Raw genomic sequence first — 26208 nt, 5'->3', positions numbered from 1 at the left:
GCCTCATTCATAAATGAAGATAATAACCATACATACCGCATAAGGTGTCACACAGAACCAAAAGAAGATGACGGAGCCCGGCACACCCTGGGCCCTCAGTAAACACTGCCTATTTTTTCAATTCTTTGCAATCACATTTAATATCATCCCTACTTCACAGAAGAGGTAACCAAGACTCCAGAGAGGCAAGGCGCCTGCCCGAAGTGACAGCGCTCTACGGGCAGGGCTCTGGGAACCGCTCCCCACATCTCCCAGCCCCCAAGGACACGAGGACTCTGCCTTGGCATCTGGAAAATATAGCTGCCCTCCCGGCGAGGACCGCCTCCCTCACTGGCCTCCCATGACCTGGCCCAGCCCCAGGGTTTTCCAATCACACACCAGGGAGGAGGCCAGTGGCCGGGAAGCTGCTTAAACAACCCACAGGGCTCTGGCTCCAGGGAGGGTCGACTCCCATCTCCAGCAGCAGCCCAGCTCCTCCCCCCAGAGGCCCCATCCGTTCTCTGAGGCTGCAGAAGGGCAACATTTAAAGGCACAAGGGGACCTGTGGATGGTGACGTTCAACTGGAGCCTCTGGTGAGCCCCTCCCTGGGGTTACTCACCACCTGCTTCCACCCTGAGACTCGGGGTGTTTCACTCGAGGGACCAGTCTGAGCCTGGATGCCCTGTTACGCTGTGTGACCTCAGGTAAGTTGCTTAACCTCTCTGAGTCTCGGGAACTTCTTTAGAAAAGAAAGAAGACCAGTGTGTGGGAAGCATTAAGAAAGAGCAGAGGGCCGGCCCTGTGGTTTAGCGGTTAAGTGCGCGCACTCCGCTGCTGGCGGCCCGGGTTCGGATCCCGGGCGTGCACCGACGCACCGCTTCTCTGGCCATGCTGAGGACGTGTCCCACGTACAGCAACTAGAAGGATGTGCAGCAATGACATACAACCATCTACTGGGGCTTTGGGGGAAAAAAATAAATAAATAAAAATTAAAAAAAAAAAGAAAGAGCAGGGTTTGCAGAATGACCTAGGAATCAGAGAGCCTGCCACAGCCTCTAAAGGTCTCCCGGATGTCTCCTGTGCCTTCGAACCCAGTCTCCACCCGGGACAAAAAGTTCTGATCATGTCCTCCCTAGCGCGAAACACTCGAGCAGCTCCCTGTGGTCCTCAAGATAAACCCCAAGCTCGTAGTGAGAGGGGCAGAGCTCTCCGGCAGCACCCCCACTGCTCCCCCCCCGACAGGGCAGGGCCCTACGATGCACTCACCCCAGCCTTTGGACAGGCCTGGAACACTTCCCTCTCCTGAACTAACTCTGCCTCGTGGCTGCCTAGCTCAGACACTCCCCTGGGAAGGTTCTCTGGGCCCCCAGGCCTGGGTCAGACACTGCCCCATCTTTCCACGGTTACTTGTCTGCCTCCCCCACCAGAAAGAGGGGCACCATATTTCACTCATCTCTAGCTCCGAGCCCAGTGCCCGGCCCCCGCAGCCGCTCCATAATTATGTGTTGGGAGGAGAGGAACGCGAGGACAGACAAATGAAAACAAATTAACTAACCCACGAGCATTGGTATCCTCCTCTGCGAAACAGGAATGTCCTGGGAGGAGCAGCTGGACAGCCTGGGTGGGGGGTCCCCACCCGCCTCTTGTAGCTGGTGCATGCCTGCTGGGTGGGGTTTCGGCTCTCGGGGCCTCCCTCCCCTCTGTAAAGTGAGGCTAATAACAGCAGCTGCACCCCACTTATTGTGGGGACTCGGGGAGCTCATCCTCCCGGAGAGCTAGTTCAGTGCCTGGCCCCACGCCCCAGCAGCCCAGCGCTCTGGAGAATATGGGCCCCGGAGTCGGGACACAAGGGCTCAGCCGCACTGTGCCATCTCAGACAAACCACTGACTCTCTGATCCCGGTCCCCTCCTCTACACAAAGGCAGGCTAAGAAGCACCTGCGTTCCCCGTTTTGGGCACGCAGCAATCTCTGCCCATTCTCTTCGTGGCTGCAGAATGACCTCTCTCCGGGTGGGCAGTCTTGGTGGGAATGTACCCTACAGTCCCCTGGTCAAGGTTTCATTGAGAAACACGAGGCCATCAGATGGGACTGTCCCCACCCTCCACCATGTATAATCCACATCTACCCCATCTTCTCCCATTTCCTGAGAAGCATCCCTGCTCCCACCCAGGGTCGACCCCTCACCCCTGCACCCCACATCATCACGCTGGGTACCACCGTCTCTCGTTTACCTAAAGATTCGACTCCTGTAGCTGCCCCGTGTGTCTCATCCCCTCTCAGGCAGTCCTGGCCACCAGCACAAACCGTTCTCCTGGGTCCCCCCACTTTCCCTCCAACCGAGACATCTTTCCCGGCTCCTTTTCACTTATCCAGAATCTCCGAGGCTGTCCACACACGATGTCTCCTTGGTCAGCTCCCATCCCCCAGCCCACTCCCACCTTGGATTCCAGCCCCATCACTCCTCCTCAGCTGCTCTTAGAAAACTCCCAGACTGCCTCTATGTTGCCAAAAACAGTGGCCACTTTTCTGTCTCATCTTACTTGGACTCTCAATGGCCTGCCACCCTGCTGACCACTGGCTCCTGTCTGAAATAGTCCCCCGTGTCAGCTCCCCGGAGACCCCACGCGCCTTTCTCCTCCTGGCATCCTGGCTGCCCTCCTCAGGCTCCTCTCCTGGCTTCTGCCCTTCACTTGACCTTGGGAGGTCCCACCTGCCCCATCTATATGCTAATGATGCCCAAGTGTGAATCTCAGCCCAGGGGCCCCCACCAACCCCTGGACTTCTAACAGCCCCTCAACGTGAACCTGTCCCAGACTGGACTCCTGGAGTCTCCAAAAACCATGCTCCCCACCCGCTCTTAACCATCTCACTTCATGACACCACCACCCAGCCCGACACTCAAAAGAAGATTCTAGAAGTCTCACCTGAGTCCTCTGTTTCTCTCACCCCCTGTGAACAATCCACCAGCAATTCCAGCTGATTCTATCTCTGATATATAACCCAAATCCAGGCACTTCTGTCCAACTCCACTGCCACAACTCAAATCCAAACCCCCCTCACCTTTCCTCTGGCCCCCAGCTCTACTCCGGCCCCTACAGCCAGTTCACCTTCTGGCAGCCTGAGGATCCTTTCCCAGTCGGAGCCCATAGGGCTCCAGGGGGTTGTGGGGGGTCAGTGAGGTGGAACGCAGGCACCTCGGCTACCTGCGGGCGAGGCCTCATCTAACTCATCTCTGTGTCTGTCCCTCACCCCACAGCACCTCCCCCAATGCTCCCACATCAGAGGCACTCAGTAAGTTATGGAATAAATCATCTGGAAAAAGGTAAACTTCTTAATAGAGTTATTAAGAGCTGGCATCTCAGAACTGTATTTCATTAATAAAGGCATTTATGTGAAATTAAAAAGAAAACAAAGCTCCAGTGGCTTCCCGATGCATCTACATTAACCATCCTAACTGCCTGCCTGGATCTGCACTGCCCTCGAGCCTCTTCTCACACTGCCCTCTCCCCTCCCTGTCATTCAGGTCTCAGCTTAAACGTCTCTATTTTGAGACGCCCCCCCGACCCCTCCAGCTAACAAATTCTGCACCACTACCCCCCAATTACCCTCCTGCCACACGACCCCCCCAGTTATTCCCACCACCTCACATTAGGTGGCTTCCTTCGCAGGACTTATTACACGACAGGCAGTTACTTTATTAATTTGTTTGATTTGTTTGGTTTTTTCTCCCCACCATCACAGAAGCTCCCTATCGTAACAACAGCCAACACTGCTAAGCCCTTCCGTGGGCCAGGCTCGGTCCCGAGCAGCCCGCTTGTACTTTCTCGTTAAGTCCTCACAACCTATGACACAGCTAGAGTATTATCCCCATGTGACGGATGAGAAAACTGAGAGACAGAGGGGCAAGTGAGCTGCCCAAGGTCCAGTACAGAAACAGGGGCTGCAGGGAACAGGGTACCCACCTACACCCCCAAGCCCAACACCGGCCTGGCCCTCTGTGGGCCCTAAATAGGTATTTGCCAAATGAGCAAATCAACCCCAAATAAATGAGGATACACGACAACATTGAGAGAGGCTGTATTTGGGCAGTAGAATAAAGGGTGATGTTAATTTTCTTCTCTGTATTTTCCAAGTTTTCTTCAATGGTCATGCAATACACGCATAATTTAAAGTAAAACAAAACCCTATTTCAAAAGAAATTCAAAGGTTCTGGATAATGTCTGGGTTCAGGGATATTTTTCTTCAATTTCCAGAGACTGTTATTCCTCTACTTAATTTAAACCACTGTTTTTCTAGGGAAATTGAATAAAAAGCCCACATTTTTAAAGCTCTGCTCCAAGTCTGCCCACTTCAAACAATGAAGCAGGGAAGTCATGGGAGCTGGTCCCGCCTCGTGTGCTCAGGGCTGGAATTCAGGGAGCATACCAATCAGACAGCCACCGGGTTGGGGACTTCTGCAGGGGGTCCAGACCCAGAAATGTCCCCTCGCCTAGGGCCCTATGTGCCATCATGGGCAGGGACCGCGCCAAGCCACCTGCACTGCCTTGGACTGGGGGATGTACCTGCAAAGAAGGTGGTGATGGGGTCTGGGCCAAGACCACCCTCTCGACAGACAGGTGGGTGGGAAGATGAAGCCCTTGGCAGGGGGCTTAGCACCTAGTTCTAACCAAGAGGTGGGCCTGACCTGTGCTTCTGGCCAAGTGGTCAAGTGTCCTTCCCTGTTTCCCTCAGCATGCGGCCCTGCCTCCAGGGGCCATCAAAGGTACAGCCAGGCCAGGCCCTGGAAGGGGTGGCACTGCTCTAGGACGCAGGGGTGACAGCTGGGCTCTGCGGCAAACAGAACAAGGTCGCCATGCTGCTCCCGCCCCTCACAGCTGCGTGACGATACAACCCACCTCTCAGGTGCCTGAGGACTGAACAAGCTCCCACGAGCCATGTGCCTGCCGCTCCGCGAATATGAGCTACAGGTACCAGCTTTCTCCATAAATCGAGCCAATATTATTAGCTCTTTCTGACACCAGGCCAAGGGGCCCATCTGAGCACTGGGGTTCTATTCTAAGCCTTGATCCTAAGCCACAGGGCGATGAACCCAGTTACATGGGTGAGAAAACACCTGTGGTGAATCTTCTCTCCCTCCCGTCCTCAAATGGAAAAGAGAAATAGGATAAAGGCAGGAAATAGGATTATAGAGAGATCCCAGGGCCTACCAGGTTCATATCCTGCCACTTACACACGTCGTGGCCTGGGGAAAGTCACTCAGCCTAAGCCTCAGTTTCTGCATCCATAACGTGGGCTAATAGTTCCTACCCTAAGGATCCGTATGGGAATTAAACGAATTGATGTATGAAAAATATCTAGCTTGTACAGGCATAAAGTAAACATGAGTTGTCTTTAAACAAATAAGCTCTCAATTATATGCCTAAATGAAGGGTAGGAGCAGCAGAGGTAACCAAAAACACCAGATAACCTAAACACCAGCTACTTTTTCATCTTTGGCTTTTCTGGTAATATTGGGGGTGGGGGTGGGCAGCAGACTCGCCTTCCCAATTATTCTGTGTTGTTTGGCCTGCCATTAAAATGGAATCTTGTCTGAGAATCCACCAGCCACAGATGCCAGGGCCAGAGCAGCAACAAGAGGGGGGGATAACAAGAAATTACCAAGAAAACTTACAGATTTGGAGGGGGAGGACGGTGATCCACAGAACATGATGCCCCTGGCAGGCGAAGCTGGGCAGGGTTCCCTTGCCGGTACCCAGACGATGCTGTGCCCTCTGACCTGAGGAAGGCTCAGCCCTTCCCCTGCTCTGCCACAAGCCCTGCAGACTTCTAGTTCACTGATAATTGAGCCAGACGAACTCCCAACAGCTTATGTCTCTGAGCCTCTGCACACGCTGTTCCTTCTATCCAGAACCTTTCCCTCACCCCACCCATCCTCCTGCTGCACTCTGCACACACCTCCACTGTATGTAACTGTACACAGGTCCATTTCCCAGCCAGAGCTCACGGCCTGTACAGGAGCTACGGCCGGTCCCTTCAACAGTCCGGCTCTACTCTCGTAAACTGTCCCTGCATCCAGATGGACAGGTCATGCCCAGTGTTGCCTACGCCGCCCCCAGACAGCTCTAGCACCGTGTCCTGGACACCACTCCTTCACCAGCCCCGAGCTATCTGACTTGTCCACAGTCTGTCCTCAGGCACCACCATGCCCGGCTCACCTTGAGGGTGGTTATTCAACCAATGGCAAAGCAGGCTCTCAGTTAACTGAATCTTACTCTCGTCCCATTTCCCCTCTTCTAGATGCATGGTAATATAACAACTCAGTGTCGGGTGAGAGCTCAGTGGAGGGCAATTTACAACCCTACCACCACAGCAGACCCAGTGCCGCACCTGCCCCTCTCGCTCTGCACCTGCGAGGACCCTAAACCAGCCCCGGAGTGGTGTCCCCACAACACAAGCTCCAGGGAGGGGCTGTGCCCGGTTGCTCACTGCTGGGTCTCCAATGGTGTGCTGGTAAATGCTTAACAACTGGCTTTTCGGGGGGGGGGGAACTCCTGATTTGCAGTGTTTCCCCGTTTTTGTGGTGTAAATACTCTCACAATGGCCAATTTCACGCTACCAAGGTGATGTCACCGAACACAGAGTTGGGAAGAGATGTGCAGTAGCACACCAGTATGTACATTATATATATACACACATACAAAAGACACAAGCACATGGGTTCCAGTGAAATAATTAGGAAGTACTGTATTTTGAGTTTTATTACCCTTGTTTTTAGTATAATTTATTTAATTGTCAATTTATACATTTAGATTTTTATAATGGCTGCATTTAACAGCCAGCTCACAAAATTCCTAAAATTTAGCCATCAGCGCTCACGCTTTGGTACAGACTGCCTCCAGCACACCACTGCCAGGGCCCGGCACAGCCTCTGCAGGGACGGTCACTCCCGGAAGCTCCATCAGACCAGGACCCCAAAGGAAGCTGGCTCTGATGCCCTCCACCGAGCAACGAGAGACCAAAGAACTCTCTGGGCACACCTCGCCAGGAAAGAGCCAAGCTGGGCCCAGGCGGCACAGCAGGGTGGAAAGAGAACTTTGGCCCACTCCGTTGTTTATGGGTCTGATTCTCTTTCCTGGACTTCAGACCCCTTGAGGGCAAGGACAATGGCTCATCCACCACTGTCGAGCCGAGCCGGGTGATGAGAATACCAAGGCACTGAAGACCAGCTTGCAGAAGAAAGCAAGGACTGGGCAGTCAGGGAGACCAAGGCTCGAGTCCTTCACTAACTGTGACCTGAGGCAGTCACTTAAAAGCTGTGGTTCATTTCCCTCATCTGCAAAACAGGTATGAACCCATCTTCCCTGCCTAATTATCAGGGCTATTGTAGAAACAAAGAGATAGGGGACATGAAATCTAAGTTACTAAATCTAAGTTACTATTATCATATATATATATCACCTACTCTATCTTTTTGAAGCTTATCTAGGAAGATTATATGCTTTCCGCTCAGCTCCTTCCCACTGTTTAAGGGATGACATACGTGAAGCAGCTAGCCCAACATCTGGCACTCACCAGATACATATCTGTTAATTAATTTACTATTTATGTAATTCACAGTAGGCCTTGTTTTACACTACGCTGGTACCTGGGCCCCGAGGAGTCCACAAGCCTTCTCCCCAGACTCCTCCAAAGTTAAAACTTGAAACAGCAGAGTTAGGAACCACTAGTCACTGGACATCCACTTAATCAGCAACTATTTGCTGAGTACCTACAAAGTGTCAGGCACTGCTCCAGGCTGGTGACCAAGGACAGACGTGGTCCCTGCTCTCAAAAGCTTACAGTCCCTTGGGAGGTATAAACAAGCCACCCCCACCGGAGCGAGGGCTCACCTACGCAGTGGGGGCGCAGCACGGGGTGGATGGACGGGTGGATGCTGCAGCTGGCCATCCAGGCAGGGCCTGCAGGGAAGCGCCAAGCGTTTTAATGAGCCTGCACAACCTGTCCTCTCTCCCCAGCATCCGAGGAGGAGCAGATGGGGCTCCGGGCAGGCCAGGCATGGCTTCCCTGACTGAATCCCCGGGGAAGGCCAAGGACTTGAGGCAACATCTCAGCTCCAAAGCCAGTGGGCAATGCGGACCTCCCCCCACCACCTCCCTGCTGTGGCCAAGACAGGGTCCTCAGGCTCTCCAGGCTAAAGGAAAATTCCTGACCCCTGTCCCAGGACCCTACCCTGGGAGAGGAAGAACTATCCCCAGACTCTCCTGTATCAGGCCTGGGCTCCCTCTCAGAGACCACCCCTGGAGGCCAGGAGGCTGGCCATCATCCTCAGCAGGGCCCACCCCCGACACACTTCCTTGCCTCAAGGAGTGTCCAGGCCTGACCCGGTTCTGCAGCCACAGCCTTCCAGCTGGCCAGGGCACCCCCTCCTCCCACACTCGCCTCCTCTGTGAGCCGCCCCTGTTCCGCCTCTGGGCAGGGGTTTAGGGTGGGAGAGGCTGGCCCAGGACAGAGCTGACTGGAGCATGCCCGGACTTCATGTAACGCCAGGGCCCCCCAAGGTCGGTGGGGGGGACCCCAGTAACTGCAGGACCTGACTGCCCCGTGAACTGACCTGCACGTGAGGCACAGGATCTCTCTCTCTCACAAACACACACACACACTCACAGGCTGATGCACAAAGACCACTCGGGAGTCCTGCAAAGGGACCGGACACCCGAGGGACACAGAGACTCCCCTGCGGGGAGGGGGGAGCACACACGCGCTCACACTCAAGACACAAGAAGAGACCCACACGCAGAGAGAAGACCCCGGCTCCCCGGACTCTCACACCCCCAGAGACACATCCGCACCACACAGGCTCCCGGGGACACAGGACAGAGAAGAGGCCAGCTCCTGGACACACTCACACCAGGGACACAGGGAAGACCCGGGCTCGGGGACTCTCACACGCGGAGACACACACTCGCAGACACACCCGGGGCCCCACGGAGAAGCCACCGGCTCCTGGAGAGACGCACTCGGACACAGGGACACACGGGGACACACAAAGACCACGCAGGGGCAGAGCCGCGCGGAGGGGCCCGCAGGACCCGGCATCGGGCACCCCGGCCTCCCGGCGACCCTGGCCCAGAGCCGCCCGCGGCCCCGGGGAGACCGGCGACGCCCCCGCCGCCCCGCGCCCGCGGGCCGCACTCACCGGCTCCGGCCGCCGGCCGCGCCTTTGTCGTCCGCGCCGCCCACAAAGGCGCCGGCGGCCGCCCCGCGCTCAGCTGCCCCGGCCGCCGCGGGCGCCCATGGCCGGGCGGCCCCCAGCCCGCGCCCCCGCCGCCCGGCCCGCCGGCCCCGCCGCCCGAGCCAATGGCCGCGCCGCGCGCCGCCCGCGAGGTCGCGGCCCGGCCGGGAGTGCGCCCGCCGCCGCCGCCCAGCGGCCCGGCCCCGCCGCGCAGCGCCACGCCGTCCCCGCCCGCCGCCCGCCGCCCGCGGCTGAAGTCACCGCTTAACCCCTGGTGGCCGGGCCGCCGCCGCCCCGGGGGACCGCGCCAGGGAGGGGGCGCTCCCCAACCGCCGGCCGCAGGGGGGCTTCCAGCTGGGGTCACACTGACCCAAGCTCTCACGACACGGTGGGGAAACTGAGGCCCGCAGGGGGTGTCCCTTGCCCCGGGTCACACCGGGACCCCTCACTCCTTCGCTCCCGGTGTCTCCTCCCCCTTGCCCGTTTCTCCCTCCAGAAGCTCCCACCCACCATCCCACCTCCCCGTTTCTCCCTTGGAAAGGTCCTGCATACACGCGGCCGCTTGCTTCTCCTTCCTCACTTCCAAGAGTTTGCCCAGAAAAGGGTGAGGGAATCTTGAGTTGGCCCCAAGGGAAAACCCAGCCTGGGATGGGCCCCCACCCAGTCTCAGCAGCTCAGAGCCCCCCGAGCCCATCTGGCCTGGCACCCGGGCCTGGATAGGAACCTCAGTAACCATAGCCCTGGGGGCTGCAGGCACTGAGGGCTGGCTATGCTGAGAGCTTTGCGAGCATCTCACTGAACTGACACTGCCACGCAGCCCCTTTTTCCTGATGAGGGAACTGAAGCTCAAAGCTCACCAGCAAGGAAGTGGTGGAGCCCAGATCCTAGCACTCCCCTCCCTTCCAGTCCCCAAAGCTGCCAAACTCTAGTTACTCCCTCCCAGAATTCCAAAGAGGGCCTCTGGATATGATGCAATTAATTACAGTTATCAGCTCATTAATTAAGATTATCCCTGTTATTAAACATTGCCCTGCTACCTCTCTATTTGCAACAACATTCACATGCAGGCTTATCAAAAATTACTCCTAGGTTGATAATAATGAGTTCTGCAGACTCCGAAGGGCAGAGGTGTACATAGGCTGGAATCTTTGGTGGCCTGTGTTCGTTCATTCAATGCAGCATGTTTTTCAGACTACGCCCTATGTGTCAGGCACTGGACTGAGGGGTTAAGACTGAAACAAGGTACCAGACAGACCCTGGCCCTGCCCCCTCGGCCCTCCTAGGCTAGAAGACAGGAAAAAACAGGCCACTACAGTGCAGCGAGACAAGCCACACCAGGCCACGCTCTCTGAAATCATCGTATTCATTGGTTTGTTTGCTTGTTTATTGTCCATCTCCACACAAGAACATAATAAGCTCCATAGAGCTTGTCCTAAGACTCGTCTGTAGACTTGTCCGAAGCCCAGGCTGAGGGCAACTTGAGGCTCCTAGTAAGCAGCAAGTAAATGCTTGTTGGGCACTTAGTATGGTCCAGACATCATTCAAGCATCCAGGAGGCATCCGTGAACAGAACAGGCATGCCCCCTGCCCTGGTGGAGCTTCCGTTCCAGGGGTGAATAAACGGTGGCTGTGACAGCAGAGTGGAAAGTTTCTAGAATGTCAGCAAAGCAGCAAGAACATCTTCAGATGTCCATTGAGTGACCTCAGCGCTCACAGCATTAAGCCTTGGACCAGAATTTACATGTTCTGGTCCTGCTGGTAAAGCAGAGCCAAGAACAAGTCCCTGGACCAGCATTCGCAGCCTTTCAGACCTACTCCAACCCCCCTCCTTGGCGATCTTACTTCTCTCCTGGACCAGAGCCCTCCCGAGTCCTCCAGGCTGGAATGCCTGCCTCTCTTTGGTTGCACTAAGGCTTACCCTCCCTCCCAGAACTACCAGAAGGCCCAGAATCCCCAGGAAGCCTCCCGCGTGGCCTGTGTTCCCTGACTGCCCCTCCTCTGAGCCTACAGCACCTCGTGCTTTGGTGAGTTGCATTGTTAGCACTTTTGTTGTTTTGTCAAGTTGGCTCTGGACACGTACTGACTTGAACTGTCTCCAGCTTGAGGACAGCTGTGACCAGGCCCTCCTCATGCCCCCAGAGCCCAGCACAGACTCTACATCAGAGGATCACAATGGATTCCAAGTGGACACTCTCAAACCCTCATCAATAGAACCTTCTGGATCCAGGGTTGCAATCCACCAGCTCATAGAACAAATGGAGCCCCCAGAAGCATTTTGTTTTACTCACAGAGGTTCCATTGTTGTTAATTAGTTACCAACATTTAACAATTGGGAGATTTCCCATAAAAAGCCAGATCGCTGGCTTCTCTTAACAAATCTAAGATCTTGGGCCGGCCCCGTGGCTTAGCGGTTAGGTGCGCATGCTCCGCTACTGGCGGCCCCGGTTCGGATCCCAGGCGCGCACCGACGTACCACTTCTCCGGCCATGCTGAGGCCGCGTCCCACGTACGGCAACTAGAAGGATGTGCAACTATGACATGCAACTATCTCCTGGGGCTTTGGGGGGAGAAAAAAGGAGGAGGATTGGCAATAGATGTTAGCTCAGAGCTGGTCTTCCTCAGCAAAAAGAGGAGGATTAGCATGGATGTTAGCTCAGGGCTGATCTTCCTCGCAAAAAAAAAAAAACAAATCTAAGATCTGGTAACTCTGATCCCTCGCTCCCCCTAGGCCACACTCTGCAGGCCCCAAGGAGTGGTGGCCCCTTACACAGAGCTGTGTTCCTCCACTTCCCACCATCCCTCCCAGCCCTGTGGCCCCCATCTGACTTGGAGACCCCTCCTCTGAATTAGTATTTTCATTTCATTTTCCCTCTACATTCTACTTTTACAAGAAAAGAATCACATCACGAAACACGTACTGGAGAATAAATGAGCCTGCAGCCCTCCCCTCCCAGGCCAGGCCCCAGCCCAGGCCATATTCTCCTGCATTGTTGCTCTCTCTGCCATCTGGCTCTCCTGACACGCACACATCTCTTCTCTCTCGCCTCCCCAGCTTCACATTCTAAGCTCCATAGCACAATTTAACACACAAGGTGTTTCACTGGGTCTTTGCCCATGCTGTTCCCTCTGCCTGGAACACCCTTACTGCTCCAACTCCCAGACACTGTGGCTAACTGCTTTTTGATGCTGTCAACATAGATAACACCTTCTCAAGGATCTCTTCTCTACTGCCCCCAGACTGGACTCCTGGCTCCCACAGCATCCCACGGCCCGCTCGTCAGTGCACCCATCCTACCGTGTTGTGTGGTGTATTTGCCCCGTCTTCCCCTGGACAATGAGTCCTTGGGGGCTGGGACTCTGCTGTCTCATTCACGGTGGAATCCCCAACATCTGGGACAGCCTGATCACATATAGGCATGAAACAAATATTTGCTAAATAGATGAGCAAATGGATTTCAATAGGCACAAAAGAAACAAAAAGGATTTCTGGGAATGTTTTCAGGTCCCAGAACATTCAATTAACCAAAATTTCCCATTCACCCAGCATTCTGGTGGTGCAGGATTTATTGTTTATGCATGATCATGAAGGATACACCTGGATCACACTGGGTCTCTGTTCTCCCTTATCTCCAACACTGACCCGGGAGACAGTGAGGGAGGGAGTACGGGGGGGATATTTTCCATTGGCCAGAGAGGCTAAGTGACTTGTTCACAGTTGCCTGGCAAGTTGGTGGCAAACTCAAGATTGGAACCCAGGGCTCCTGCCTCTGCCTCCCAGCCTGGCCCCCCTTCCCCTGGCCCAGCCCCATAGTGGGTCAGAAAGGACGCGGGTGGATGGAAATGTGGACTTCCCAAGTCCAGATACCACCTCACACAGGCGTATGAATGGAGAGCGTGCAGGAAGCTGTTAGTCCTTATTATTGACTGTATCATCAAACCAGTCAGGAACAGGCTATTATCTGAGAGGCTGATCACGTTTTCATCACGAATGAGGACGATAGAGTCTCTCTTAACAAGATGAAACCCTCTTCCCATAACACTCCTGCCCCTGTTCAGTAGGATGGGCATTTTGAAGGGGGCTGGGATGCACTGAGCAATCCCCACCCCACCCCCAAGCCTCCCAGGTTCCTCACAACCCAACACCTGCATTTACGGGGTAGCAAGCTGAGGGCAAAGGCACAGCCACAGGTGGAGATGGTTCTGGGGGCTCAGGTGGAGAAGGAAACTGGACTTTTCTGAGCTGCCGCTTTATGGGCCTTGGTGTCAGGGAAAGGCCAGTCTGAGTAGCTCCTTCTCTTGGGAATGAAGTCTCAAAGTTCTTCCAAAGCAACCACGGGAGCATAGCGGACACTCATGTCTAGTGGGCAGGACAGGGCTCTGCTGCCCCCAAGCTCTCCCGAGGACCCTGAGAACAGCCCTCAGCCTCTTCCACTTGGGCCTGATGCCTGTAAAGTGGGAACAGTAATCCTTTTGCCCTTTTCTATCTCACAGGATGTTAAAGGATCAATCAATATAGTCTACCAGAGATGTTTCAACATCTCACTGACAAAATTAGATTAATATGCAATTTGATACTATATTATTATAAACAGGCATAACTACTATTTGTGAGAGGAAACCTAGTATAGTAGTGGTCGAGAGTTCAAACTTTTGGGATCCTCAATGTTGCAGAAGAGAATTACAAATATGGAAAGGGAGAAAAGTAGGATGAACCCTACTTCTACCAGAAGTGTTGGTGCTGGACTGGAATTGGAAGTGTGGGTGTGAGCTCATAGCTCTGTCCACCACGAGGGCCTTGGGGCAGGGACACCCCATAGCACTGGGCACACTTAGCCGCCAGATCATGGCTTCTAAATACCATTCTCTGCTAAAAAAAACTAGAGCTCCTTGGAGAAACTGCTGATTCCAGAGGAAGAACAAGTTGAGCCTGAAACATATTCTTGGGCCAGAAATTAATAAATTGCTCAAGAAGTGATGGGAACACAGCAAAAGGACACAGAAGCCAACTCAAAGAGGCTCCCACTAGCCAAACTGAAGCGTGATTTGAGCATCAAAATAAATAATGATTATAAGGATTTACATTCCATTGACTACAACAGGAAATCAAGTGTCCCTACTGATGTAAATAAATTAAAAGCTAGGAACGGCTATTCACATCATCTCAAAGTACTTCCCCACAAAATACTTATTAACCACAAGGGGGAAAAGAGCAGCTTCACAGTATAGAAACTTGGCAGACACCTCTTCACCCAAGAGGTCAAATTGGTTACCATGACCAGTCGGGGGATGTTTGACCTCATGAGTCTCCTGATGTGATGCTCTGAGGAGGACACAACCTCGCTCCGTGATATTCCTGCCCAAGATGCATGGCTCACATAACCATCAGACAAACCCAAATGGAGGCATATTCCTCTAAGTGTCTTCTAAAATGCCAAGGTCACAAACATCAAGGAAAGACTGAGGAACTTTTCCAGATTGAAGGAAACTAAAGAGACTCGACAACTAAATGCAACGTGTGGTTTTGAATCCTTTTGCAATAAAGGACATTTTGGGTCCAATTGGCAAAACTTGAATAGGGTCTGAGGATTCGGCGGTAGAAATGTATCGTGTGAATTTCCTGATTTTGATGGCTATCTCATGGTCACGTAGGAGCATGTCTTTGTTTGTAGGAAATACACGCTAACTATCCAGAGTAAAGGAACAAGTCAGCAGTTTCCTCTCAAATGCCTCAGAGGGAAAGAAAGTGGGTTGTATGGTACTTGCAGCTTTTCTGAAAGTTTGAAGTTAGTTCTAAAGTCAGATGGCCTTGCTAACCTAGAGCAAGTTGCTTAATTCTCTGAGCCTCAGTTTCATCACCCGCACAGTATGGGTGAAAGTAATGCCTACCTCATGGGGTTGTTGAGAGATTTAAATAAGATAATATTTGTGGACTATTTAGCACAGAACTGGGCTCATATACATATTCCAAAATTTTGAAGAGCTGTATAGTTTTGTTTCTTCATGCAGTTCCCATTTCGTGCTAAAGTGCCAGGGTGTGGAGTAAAGTGGCAAACTCCAGTGACGAAGGGGCCAGGCAGGGGATGAAAATGGGAGAAGCAGGCAGGATGTGCCACGGTGACTGATACTAGGTCTCAAGTTTGGGGACACTGCAGGAAGAGGGGGGCCCTGGAGGCCCAGACAGCACATGCCCCAGAGAGAGGGGGCCGTTCTAGGAGATGCATCACTCTGCCCAGTGTCTCCAGTGCTTTCTTTCTACTTTCCCAAGAGAAGCCAGAAATCTAGATTTCTATACGAAATTCCCTTATTTTTATTTATTTTTTTTTTAATTTTATTTATTTTCTTCCCCTAAAGCCCCAGTAGATAGTTGTATGTCATAGATGCACATCCTTCTAGTTGCTGTACGTGGGACGCGGCCTCAGTATGGCCGGAGAAGCAGTGCATGGGTGCGCGCCCAGGATCCGAACCTGGGCCGCCATCAGCGGAGCGCGCACGCTTAACCGCTAAGCCACGGGCCGGCCCCCTTATTTTTAATACTGACAACTATTTCAGATTTTCAGTGAGCCAATAGTTTGTGAGCCAAACAGTCTCTGAGTGCCAGTAGCAGGAGTTCTGAAAGTTTGTGCTGAACACTTAGAAACATGGAAACGCCCCTGCGGGTTGGCAGAAAAAGCACCAAACCACTGTTCACAGTTCTTCCGCTGCTCTGCTAGAACCTCTGAAGAGGCAGGGGTGGACATGCCAGCACGCTGCCGACATACACTTCCGTGGGCCACGGTTGCCACTCCTCCCCGGCACAGCTGATTGGCTGAGAGGGTGGACATCTGACCAAACTGGGCCAATCAGCTGGTTTCTCCCAGGAATTCGAAAGAGAGAGAGAGAGCGGAGAGCCCCGGTTGGCCAAATGGCCACGGACACTGAGCCTGAAAGATTGCGCAGAGCTGGGGCCAGCGTTCACATTCCAACAAACCACAGCCAAGTTCAAGCTGCAGTTCCGGGGGATCGGAAACACCAAAGGAAAGCAAAAAAAAAAAAATCAAGAATGCAGAGTAAAAGACAGTGAGGCAGAGAGCAGATCGCCTGGAAGGTGTTCACAGCAAAAATAATAGCAATAATAATGACAAACTCTTCCGTGGCACTCTCTTTACACCAGGCTCTGTTTAATCGCTTTACCTGTATTAACTCATTTAATCCTCACAGCAACCCTATAAAGGTTTCTGGCGCTGGTGCCAGGCTTTTAAAAAAAAAGTACTTTTATAAAAGTAGATACTTTTATCCCTATTTTACAGATGAGGAAACTGAGGCACAAAGACATTCTGTCCCAGCCTTGGATGTCCATCAGAGTGACCTGTGGTGTCCTCATACAGAGCCCCCCCTCCACTTGTACTCACCTGAGTGGATTTTTATCCCTTGAAAGCAGAGCAGCCTATGACAAGAGGAGGGATTAATACTCAGGTGGTGCCCACTGGCCACGGCTACCGGATTTGTGCAGAATGAGGGGGGTTTCTGAGACCAATTAAGTCACAAGGTATCCCCAACATCCTGCTCTAGCCTTCTTGTATCTCCCAAAATGGAAAAGGTAAAGGAGGAAAGTCACAGCCTGGGGTAAATGTGGGCCAGGGGCACCAAACACCTCTAGATCATCTGCCCACCAGCCCAGACCCCACAGGCCGGTCTACGCTAGGAAGCCAGCCTCACCCACTCCTCGGGGTATCTGCAGCCTCTGCTGGGGATGAGCAGGCAGAGGGTGTGGGGCTGTTTGTGGAGCCAAGGGGAGATTTGATTTCTCTGCTTGGGGCCTGGCCAAGGAGCCAGAAAGGACAAGGAGACAAGGTCTTCGCTTCCTGGCATCAGATTACTGCCCCTACCCGGGGCTCGGGGTGCCAGGCGAGGCTCCCAGGCATGAGAGTGGCTGGTCAGCTGATGGCGAAAAGGCCCAAGGCCTGTTCTAGAAGCTGGCAGAAGGATGAAGAGGATGTGGCACTGGCTGCTGAGGAGGAGGAGCAGGGAGGGAGCCTGGGAGAGAGTAAGCTTCCAGCCTTGCCAAGCAGACCAGGCCAGGGACTGGGGGCCTGACAGAAGGTCTCCAGGAGGGAAGGTCCTGGGCCTGGGGAAAGGGAGGCAGTGCAGCTGCCAGAGACTGCAGTGACACTCTGGGGGGGCCCCAGCCCCCACCTACCCGCCTGCTCGGAGCTGTAGCAGGAGAGCCAGGCTGTGGCTACAGCCTGGCACCAGCCCCAGAAACCTTCAGCATCGCCCAGTTTCACCGCCCAGGGCTGGGAGGTTCCATAAGTTCCCTGGTCTCCCAGATGAAAGACGCTTTCTAAGAGTCATAAAACCGTCCTCACTCGGAACAATGGGCCCTTATCCCACTGTGTCCTTCACATAAACTCCCATTAGCAACGCACCAGAAGCGGCACGCAGGAGTTTTATAGACTGGAGTTTTGGACTATCCCCAGCGTTCATTAACGTCTACTCCCTCGCCCTCCAGGGAGCCTGCACAAATCACTCCCATTTACAGAAGCCCACTCTGTGCTCAGCCCCCAGGCAACCCTGAAAGGAAGGGGGCTTTGTCCAGTTTTATGAATAAAGAAACAGACCCAGAAAAATAAAAAAAGAAGAAACAGACCCAGAGAGGTTAGGTGATTTGCCCGGGGTCACACAGTGGGAGGGTGGAGAGGCTGGGATTTAAGTCCATGCTCCTTCCCCCATGTGGCCTCCGGCTGAGATCAGCCAAGTCCTGCCCCATGGAACTCAAGAGCTTAAGCTGAATGGTTTTCTCCTGGAAACAAGCATCTCCTGAGACCTCAATGCCTTCACCAGGGTGGTCCTGTTGACCTACCCAACGTGTCAACAGAGAGGCACTGAAGTGGGTCCCATCAGAAGGAAGCCCCAGAGCATCAGGGAGGGATCCGAGCCCCTTCCCTTGGGCAAGACCTCGAGTCCCTTGCCATATCTCACATTCACGCTCCCAAAGCCCTTTCACCCCATTCCTCCTCTGAAGACCAACGATGATGATCACAGCCCTGCCTCACTGAGCATGTACGGTAGGCAGGCCAGGCTCTGCGTTCTTGGTGCACGATCCCATTACTCCCGCAAGAACTCTATAGAATGGCTGCTTTCCAGAGCCCCTTCTTCACACGAGGAATTGAAGCACCGAGCTGTAAGTAGCCTGCCTAAGTCACACAGCAAGTAAACAAAGGATTCCATGTCTATCTGACTCCACCCACCATGCCTCCCCAAAACTTCACAATGTGGGGTTCAGCAGACACTCCCTCTGCACTGGCCCACTCCCACAGTCCTGGCTCACAACTCTGGGTGTCACCCCAGGTGTGTGCATACTGACAATAGTCGTAACCCTTTACTGGGTACCGTCTTCCTTTTTGTTTTTTTGGGTTTTTTTTTGTGAGGAAGATCAGCCCTGAGCTAACATCCAATGCCAATCCTCCTTTTTTTTTTTTTTTGCTGAGGAAGATTGGCCCTGGGCTAACATCTGTGCCCATCTTCCTCTACTTTATATGGGACGCTGCCACAGCATGGCTTGACAAGTGGTGCATCGGTGCACGCCCGGGATCCGAACCTGTGAACCCCGAGCCGCCAAAGTAGAGCTCGTGCACTTAACAGCTGCACCACTGGGCCAGACCCTGGGTACCTTCTAAACCCCTTCACCAGCTCCCGTCTACACAGCAACCCTCAATGTCGATATTGCAATTCCTGTTTTGCAGATGAGGAAACTGAGGCTCAGAAGGAGAAAGCGTCTTGTCCACAGACCCTCCAAACTGGTAAGTGGGGGTGTCAGGATTTGAACCCACTTCTATCTGGTTTCAGAACCACTGCTGCTTCCAGGTAAGCCAGCATGATAGTCAAATCAGACCATCCAACAGAGTCTTGGCATGCATTCAACAAATATTCCCAAATACTTCCCAAATAAGTGCCTGAGATGTGCCTGGCACCGTTTCAGAAGCTGGAGATGCAGTGGTAACGAGACTGACATGCTCAGCCCCCATCGGCCCCATGGGGCACCACCAGGGACCCCCTGACCACTTCTGGCTGCTCCACTTAGAGCTCCAGCTCCAGCCCCCTCTCCTGAGCCCCCAGGGCAGGGGCTCAGCCCCGCCTCTGCTGCCCTTGGCTGCCTGCCTCCCCTGAGAGCTTTCCAGACAGCCAGCCCGGCCCCTGTGAAGGCCCCCTGTGAAGGCGGTCTACAGCTCCTGGTCTCAGGGCTTATTTCACTTCACAACCAACTCCTAACTGGGCAAACCAGACAGGCGGCTGGCCGTGTTGACTCAGGCTTCCCCAAGAAGCCCTGAGACCCACACATCCCGGTGCCAGAAGGCACCCACAGACCCTTTGTTCATGGGCTGCCCCACCCTGAGAAGCTGGCTTGGGGCCTACCCTTTGTCACCATTCCCCTGTTACCTTCTGTGGCTGCCAAGGAACGCCAGCCTGCCCAGAACAATTCATGGATGCATACGGTTGCTTAGCCAGTGCCAGGCGCTGCTTTAGGTAATCTTCATCTTCATCAGCTTCATCATGATCGCGATCGTCATTGTTATCGTAGCTAGCATTTACTGAGCACTCACTACTCGCCAGGCACTGGGCCAACACTTTACCCATATGATCTCATCAAATCTTCACAACCATTCCATGAGGTAGGTACCGTTATCATCCCAGATGAGGAAACTGATAAACAGAGACGATAAGGCCGTAGCACAAACTACTGTATTGCTTGTTAAGTTGTCTGTCACCCCTAGTGTACTATAATCTCCCTGAGGGCAGGAGCATGTTTTGCACAGAGTTGTATCTGCAGAATATAGTGCTTGGCACAGAGTGGACACTCAATAAACAGTCTTTAGATGGATGGATGGATATATGGATGGAAGGACAAATGGATGGATGGATCATTGGATGATGGATGGATGGATGGACGGGTAGATACATGTATAAATGGATGGATGGATGATGGATGGACAGATGGAAGAATGCTGGATGGATGGATAGACGGATGGCTGGATGGACGGATGGATGGTTGGATGGATAGATCGATGGATGAATACAATTGAAAAAGAAGAGGAAAAGAGCTCGAGGACAATACCTCCCCCACTCTCAGCTACCCGCCCCCTCAGTGAAACAGGAGGAAGCTGGATGCAGTTTCTCTGCTAACTGGAAAATCCCTGGCCAGGATTCCAGGAGAGCAGAGAAGAATATGCTGATTTTTAGGAGATGGAAAAAAAGGAGCGCCCTGTGGGTGATGAACTTTGGGATAGCTTAATAAAAGCAGCATGGAGTCTGATCAAGCATGTTCCCCATTCCCAGAATGGGAATTTCATCAGCTCCATCCCAAAACACATGTCTCTGAATCAGGGGCAGCCACAAAATGTGCCCAGTGTAGAAGCCCCCTGCCCTGTGGCTCTAGGACTGGGCCTAGGAACAGAGCTGTGCCAGGCCCTGGGGTTTGGTGGAAGTCAACCCAACCCATTCTCTGGGTGCCATCTCAGGATTCTGGAGCACCCATCAGCCCCTAGCTTTACGGCGCTTGTGCTCTAGTTAATTTAAGAGATCTCACGCTGAGCCACAAATCCTCATACCTCGTGAGTTCTGATCAGTGGCTTCAGCCAGCCAGCCAGATTTGGTGGAGACATCAGCGTGAAGCAGGCTGCCCGCCTCGCCACTATTCCCTGGCCGGAGCCTGGGGCTTCCAGTTTCCCATGGGGAAAGCAAGCCTCAGGGATGAAGAAACCCAGCAGTGCCAGGAGAACAGGCGTTGATATGGCCCAGCTTTGTAGTTTCCGGGGCAACTTTAGGAAAGAGGAAGAGGAAAGATTAGAAAGCCCCATAACATCCCTACCACCCCTGGAGACACCTGCTCATCTGCATGGAACATGAGGTCCCGGACAGCACAGGGAGGTGTCCTGTCATTCTGGAGCCCTATCTGTTTGTCAGAAATGGGAGGTGGGGTGGCACTGGTACAGGGACATGCCCTTCCTTTTACTGAGCACCTACTATGTGCCAGGCCAAGTGCTGTGCCTGGGATAACACATAACCCTCATAACACCTCAGCGAGTTCAGTATTATCATCTTCCTTTTCAGATGCTGAAACTAAGACCAACTGACTAGCCCAGGTTCACATTATCAGAAGGGACAGAGCTGGGATTTGAACCCAAGTCTGACCCCAAAGTCCCTACTTTTTCCACGACGAGGTGGAAAGGACCTCAGGAGGCCTCTCCCCTGCAGTTGGGCAAACGTTGGCATCTTGGGTTTATTCCAAAATTGGCCATACAGAATAGGAGCAGGATTTTTGGAGATTACTCTGGTCTTCGCCGGTCCCCGTGTATCAGAAGGAAACTCGAGCCCCCCCCCCCCCACATTCCTACACTCCCTGGGCTCTGTGGCCATGTGGAAGGAGGGAGAGCTGGCCGGGAGGCCAGAGGACACCTCGGGGCCATCCATTCGAGCAATTTGGAGACTTTCAGAGCTGGAAGGGCCCTTAGGAATGACCCAAGCCAACCCCCTCTGTTCACAGAGGGGGAGACTGAGGCCTGGAGAGGGCAAAGGATTTGCTCAAGGTCGCACAGGGAGTGAAGAATGAAATGGGAGCAGAAGCAGCCTCCTGGCTCCCAGCCCAGGTCCCCTCCCACACCCCAGCCCGTCTCAAACAAGCCACAACATTGGAACCCTTTATATCAGATAGAATGAATGGTTATCAGATTTAATTCCAACATTGCTCAGGAGGGGAACCAGGGGAAAGGGTAAGATGGGGAGGGAGGAAGTGGGCAGGGCGCTTCCTAACCCCGCTGCCTCCCTCCCTCTGCTGGGGCGTCAGCCATCTCTGTGCAGCGGCTGAGCCAGGCTTGGTTTGGTTGGCCAGGAGGAAGAGTCAGGGTTACCTGCAGAGCAGGTCCCAGCGCGGCCGGGGGACCTCCCTATTTTCCTGGTCCCCTTGGAATAAGGGCTGTCTCTGTCCCTGCGACAAGGAAGGCTAGAGGAGGGGTGGTCTCTCATTCTGCTGACAGGCAAAGTGGGAGGAGGCCGGAGCAGGGAGCTGAGGACTCACTTGGTGGCAGCTCCACCCCACCTGCCTTGACCCACCTGCTGGGCTCCTGCCAACCAGCTCCCAGGAGTCTGACCACTTTGAAGCCGCTCACTGCCCCATGCCTGGGTACTCTGGGAGACCCCCATCCCCAGGGAGCTGTCTTTCATCCTGGAGGGGGTGCTCGCTTCTGGGAACACACAGACCAGGTTCAAATCCCTGCTTCCGCACCTACTAGTCCAGTGACCTCGAGTGGAGAGAGTTACTTCCCCTCCCTTTGTCTCAGCTTCCCTGCCGTAGAGCCCAGCTTGTGTTCCTGCTTCCCCAGGGGGTTGTGGGATTAAATGTCAAGGCTGTCCCAGGCACAGAGGGGCCTGGAGACGCTGCTTGGGTGATTACCTCTCTTCATACTAATTTGCTGCATGCGTACTGTGCCAAGGTTTTAAAGGTATTCCTAGCCATGACTATAACTCACAGCCCTCGGTGAGGTCACAGAGAAGAAATGATCAGCCCCTGTGCCCAGATAAGGTGACCCAGGTCCCAAGAGGTTGAGTGGCTTGCCCAAGGTCTGTAGTATTTAGAGGCAGAAGCCATGGTTCACGAGTCCCACTGCAGCCCAGCCCAGCCCAGAGGCACCGAGTGGGAAGAGCTTGAAATCTGGAGTCAACCAAGCTGGCCTTGGTCTTGGCTGCACCGTTGAATGGTGCAACTTTGGGTGGCGACTCTGTGTGATGTGAGCTTTCAACTTTCTGACTGATGATTTCAGTGCCATTGGCCAGCTGTGTGACCCTGGGCAAGTGACTTCGCCTCTCTGAGCCTCAGTTTCCTCATCTGTGAAATGGGGGTTGTCAGGAGGACTAAACGAGCCATGGCATGCAGGATGCCTGGCATAGAGCTTAGCATATGGTGAGGGCCCAATAAATGGACATGTAGGAAAGGTGGCTGTACTAGCAGTCAATATCGCTGTTAGTATCATTATTATTATTAGGAGGAGAGGACAGAACAGAATTGCCTTGAGAACCTCTTTCCCATGTGACTATCCTAGAGAGGAAGCCCTGGAAGGAGACACTAGGGACCCTTCTCACCTTCTAGGGGGTAGGGATGTGAATGGGGCCAGACCAGTCACTCCCTGAAGACCCCAAAGTCCCACTGACTGAGGAGACCCAGCTGGAAGGACTGGTGGCATTACTCCCAGAGGAGCTCAGCCTTCAGGGAGACAGAAGAGAGGTGGTGGCCCCAGCTGAGCCTCAGGAGACCCTGACTCATGGGCCAAAAGCTGGGCAGGCAGCCTCACCTCAGACACTTCTGTCCCAGGTGTACCAGGATCCTCTGGAGGAAAAGCCCCGGAGAGGAGGGGCTGGCCTGGTGTGCAGCATGCTCTGTTAGGAGCGGGGAGGGCCTGACTCTCTGCCATATCTTAGCTGTCTGGCCTCAGGCAGGTCACCTCACCTCTCTGAGCCTCATCCCTCATTTACGGGAATCATCATTATGGGGATCACAATTCCTGCCCTGTCCAGCTCCCCAGGCTGGTGTGAGACCATCAGGACAACGGACATGGACTTGCTTTGTAAACGGTCGAGCAACTTAGGATGAGGCACTGCCCTTGCTAATCACCAAGGGACCCTTCATAGACAGACAAAGCAAGGTGTAGCATAGCAGAGGCCACCCCAGAGGGTGATAATGGAAAGAAGAAAACAGACTCAGGACCCAGGCCCCTTCTGCTTGCTCTGCCACGCCCACCCACACCTCCTGCCTCCTTTGCCGGCTGCGCTCCATAGAAATCCCTGACAGCGGCGTCTGGGGTGGGAACCGTGAGCCAGCTGCGTTTAACCCTTCTTGAGGGGCCGGCCCCGTGGCTTAGCGGTTAAGTGCGCGCGCTCCACTGCTGGCGGCCCGGGTTCGGATCCCGGGTGCCCGCCGACGCACCGCTTCTCCGGCCATGCCGAGGCCGCATCCCACGTACAGCAACTAGAAGGATGTGCAGCTACGACGTACAACTATCTACTGGGGCTTTGGGGGAAAAAAAAATAAATAAATAAAATTATAACTCTTCTTCAGTCGCTCAACAGAGACCACCCTGGAAGTCATTACCCATTTGTCCTGGACTCTGCAGCCGGGCGGGTGCATGAGGCAGAGCATGATCTGCCACAGAGCTGAAGCGGGTTAAGAGAGAAAAGCTTGGACAGTGACATTTGTGCCCCCAGGACCCTGGGAGGCCAGCCAGAGAGACACACAATCATCTGAACGTCCCCCTTACAAACTCAGCCTCGCCGTGCCCAGGAGGACCCCCCCACCCTGGTAGCCCCATCCTCACGTGGCAGCAGAAAAGCGAAGGGGCCAAGAGCTCAGTCAGCTCTGGAACCAGACTTGCCTGGCTTCAAATCTCAGCTCCCCTTTTTCAAACTGTGAAATCCTGAGTAAGTTACTTACCCTCTCTGGGCCTGTTTGCTCAGCTATAAACAAGAATGATAATAATAATAGTTAGCTCATCAGGGTGTTGGGAGGATTCAATGAGCTCATACACGTAGCGTGCTTCGTTTGCAAAGTGTCTGGCACAAAGTAACCCCGAGCAAGCATTCTATCACCCTTCGCCAGACATCGGCCACGTAGATGAAAGAGGCTGCCTCCCTCCCGCAGCAGTGAGCCCTCCATCACCGGAGATATTCAAGCTGTGGCTAAGCAGGCACCTGTCGGGGACTCACAGCCGGGACTGCCTGGGTGACCTTTAAAATGCTTCCAGCAGTGAGCCCATAACATCACGCCTGTGAAATTGCGCACATTGCATTCCTCCCTCCTACTGGGCGTGAGAGAGGAGAGGGCTATGGGGATGGGGGGCCGCAGAAACAGGGGAGCAGGCCCTGAGGAGCAAGGCAGGAGCACCGGGAGGGCCTCGGCAACCTGTTCTGGCGTCCAGCTCCCACTCCACCTCCCATTCACACTGTGACCTTGAGTTTCTCCCTGACCTCCCAGCCTCAGTTTCCCCAGCTGTAAAATGATTCCACTAGGTATCCTTTGTGGCCATATCAAGCTGCAGCCATCAAACCCTGACCCTAAGAAGGGAGTGGGGGCAAGTTCTCACCACACGCACACCCCTGCGAGGCTCCCTCTGCATTTCTCACCCTCGCCTTGCCCTGACCCGCCCCACAAGGTGGCCACGAGGCTCCAGGTCACGGCCACTGAGGCTCCCAGCAAAGTTCTCCTCACCGAGTCCCAGCACAAGGTATCACCAAGCGCCACCACCACCTGGGAGGGAGCAGGGTGTCCCTGGGCCTGGAGCCCAAGGGTGTCCGCGATGGCACAGACCCACACACACCCAGTGACCTCCAAAGGATCCCCTTCCAATTCAGCGAGGGAGAGAGATGTTTAAAAACCAAAAACCTGACCTTGATTCTGTGCAGTCCGATTCCGGCCTCAGGGAAAGCAGTGCAGGTGACAGGGCAGGCCCCACTGGCAGGGAAGGCTTCTGTCTGTCGAAGCAGCTGGCAGGGCGGGCAGGAGCCCAGGAGTCGAGTCCACCGGCTCCCCGAGCTGGGAGTACAGAGAGCCCCGGTGTGTGAGTCACTCACCTGACGGACCTGCTGGGCGGGCAGGCGGGCAGAGGGCGGGTAAGCAGGAGGACAGGAGGCGGCCCCTGCAGCCCAGGAGGAAGGGCTAGACTGAGTCAGGGCTGGGCCTGGCTGGGCAATCTGTCAGCCAGGCCTGGGAGGGCCAGGAAGTTGCCAGGGGGAGGAAGGGGGGAGGAGCGTGAACCAAATGGGGGCCTTCAAGGGGAGGACTGAGCTCTGACAGCCGCCCTTTGACCCAGGAAGGGGCACAGGGCACAGGCACGGGGGAGGATGGGAGGCTCACATAGACCAGGACCCTTTTAACCAGAGAAGGTGGGAAACAACACGCTTTGAAGTCAGAAAGTTTCAGGTTTGAATCCCTGAGGTTTCCGGCATGACCTTGTCTCTCTGAGCCTCAGTTTC

At 54.1% G+C, this 26208-nt stretch overlaps 1 protein-coding gene across 7 annotated transcripts in view; it reads right to left on the bottom strand.

Annotated features, from left to right (window-relative positions):
- The window catches only part of ARHGEF10L (Rho guanine nucleotide exchange factor 10 like), a 155474-nt gene extending 129723 nt beyond the window's left edge, over nucleotides 1–25751 (bottom strand). For 4 of the 7 annotated variants that reach the window (XM_058553033.1, XM_058553036.1, XM_058553034.1 and 1 more), the window contains exon 1: nucleotides 9178–9235. The gene's annotated coding sequence lies outside the window, so the exon portion shown is untranslated. Of the gene's footprint in view, nucleotides 1–9177; nucleotides 9241–25623 lie in introns of those variants that run through there. The other 3 variants (XM_058553030.1, XM_058553039.1, XM_058553029.1) reach the window with 3 other exon arrangements.
- Between the last annotated feature and the right edge of the window lie 457 nt (nucleotides 25752–26208).

The sequence above is a fragment of the Diceros bicornis genome, chromosome 13 (assembly GCF_020826845.1).
Source record: "Diceros bicornis minor isolate mBicDic1 chromosome 13, mDicBic1.mat.cur, whole genome shotgun sequence".
In the NCBI taxonomy this organism is placed as follows: Eukaryota; Metazoa; Chordata; class Mammalia; order Perissodactyla; family Rhinocerotidae; genus Diceros; species Diceros bicornis.
The sequence above is the reverse complement of the archived record's forward strand: the minus strand, read 5'-3'. Positions and strand labels throughout refer to the sequence as shown.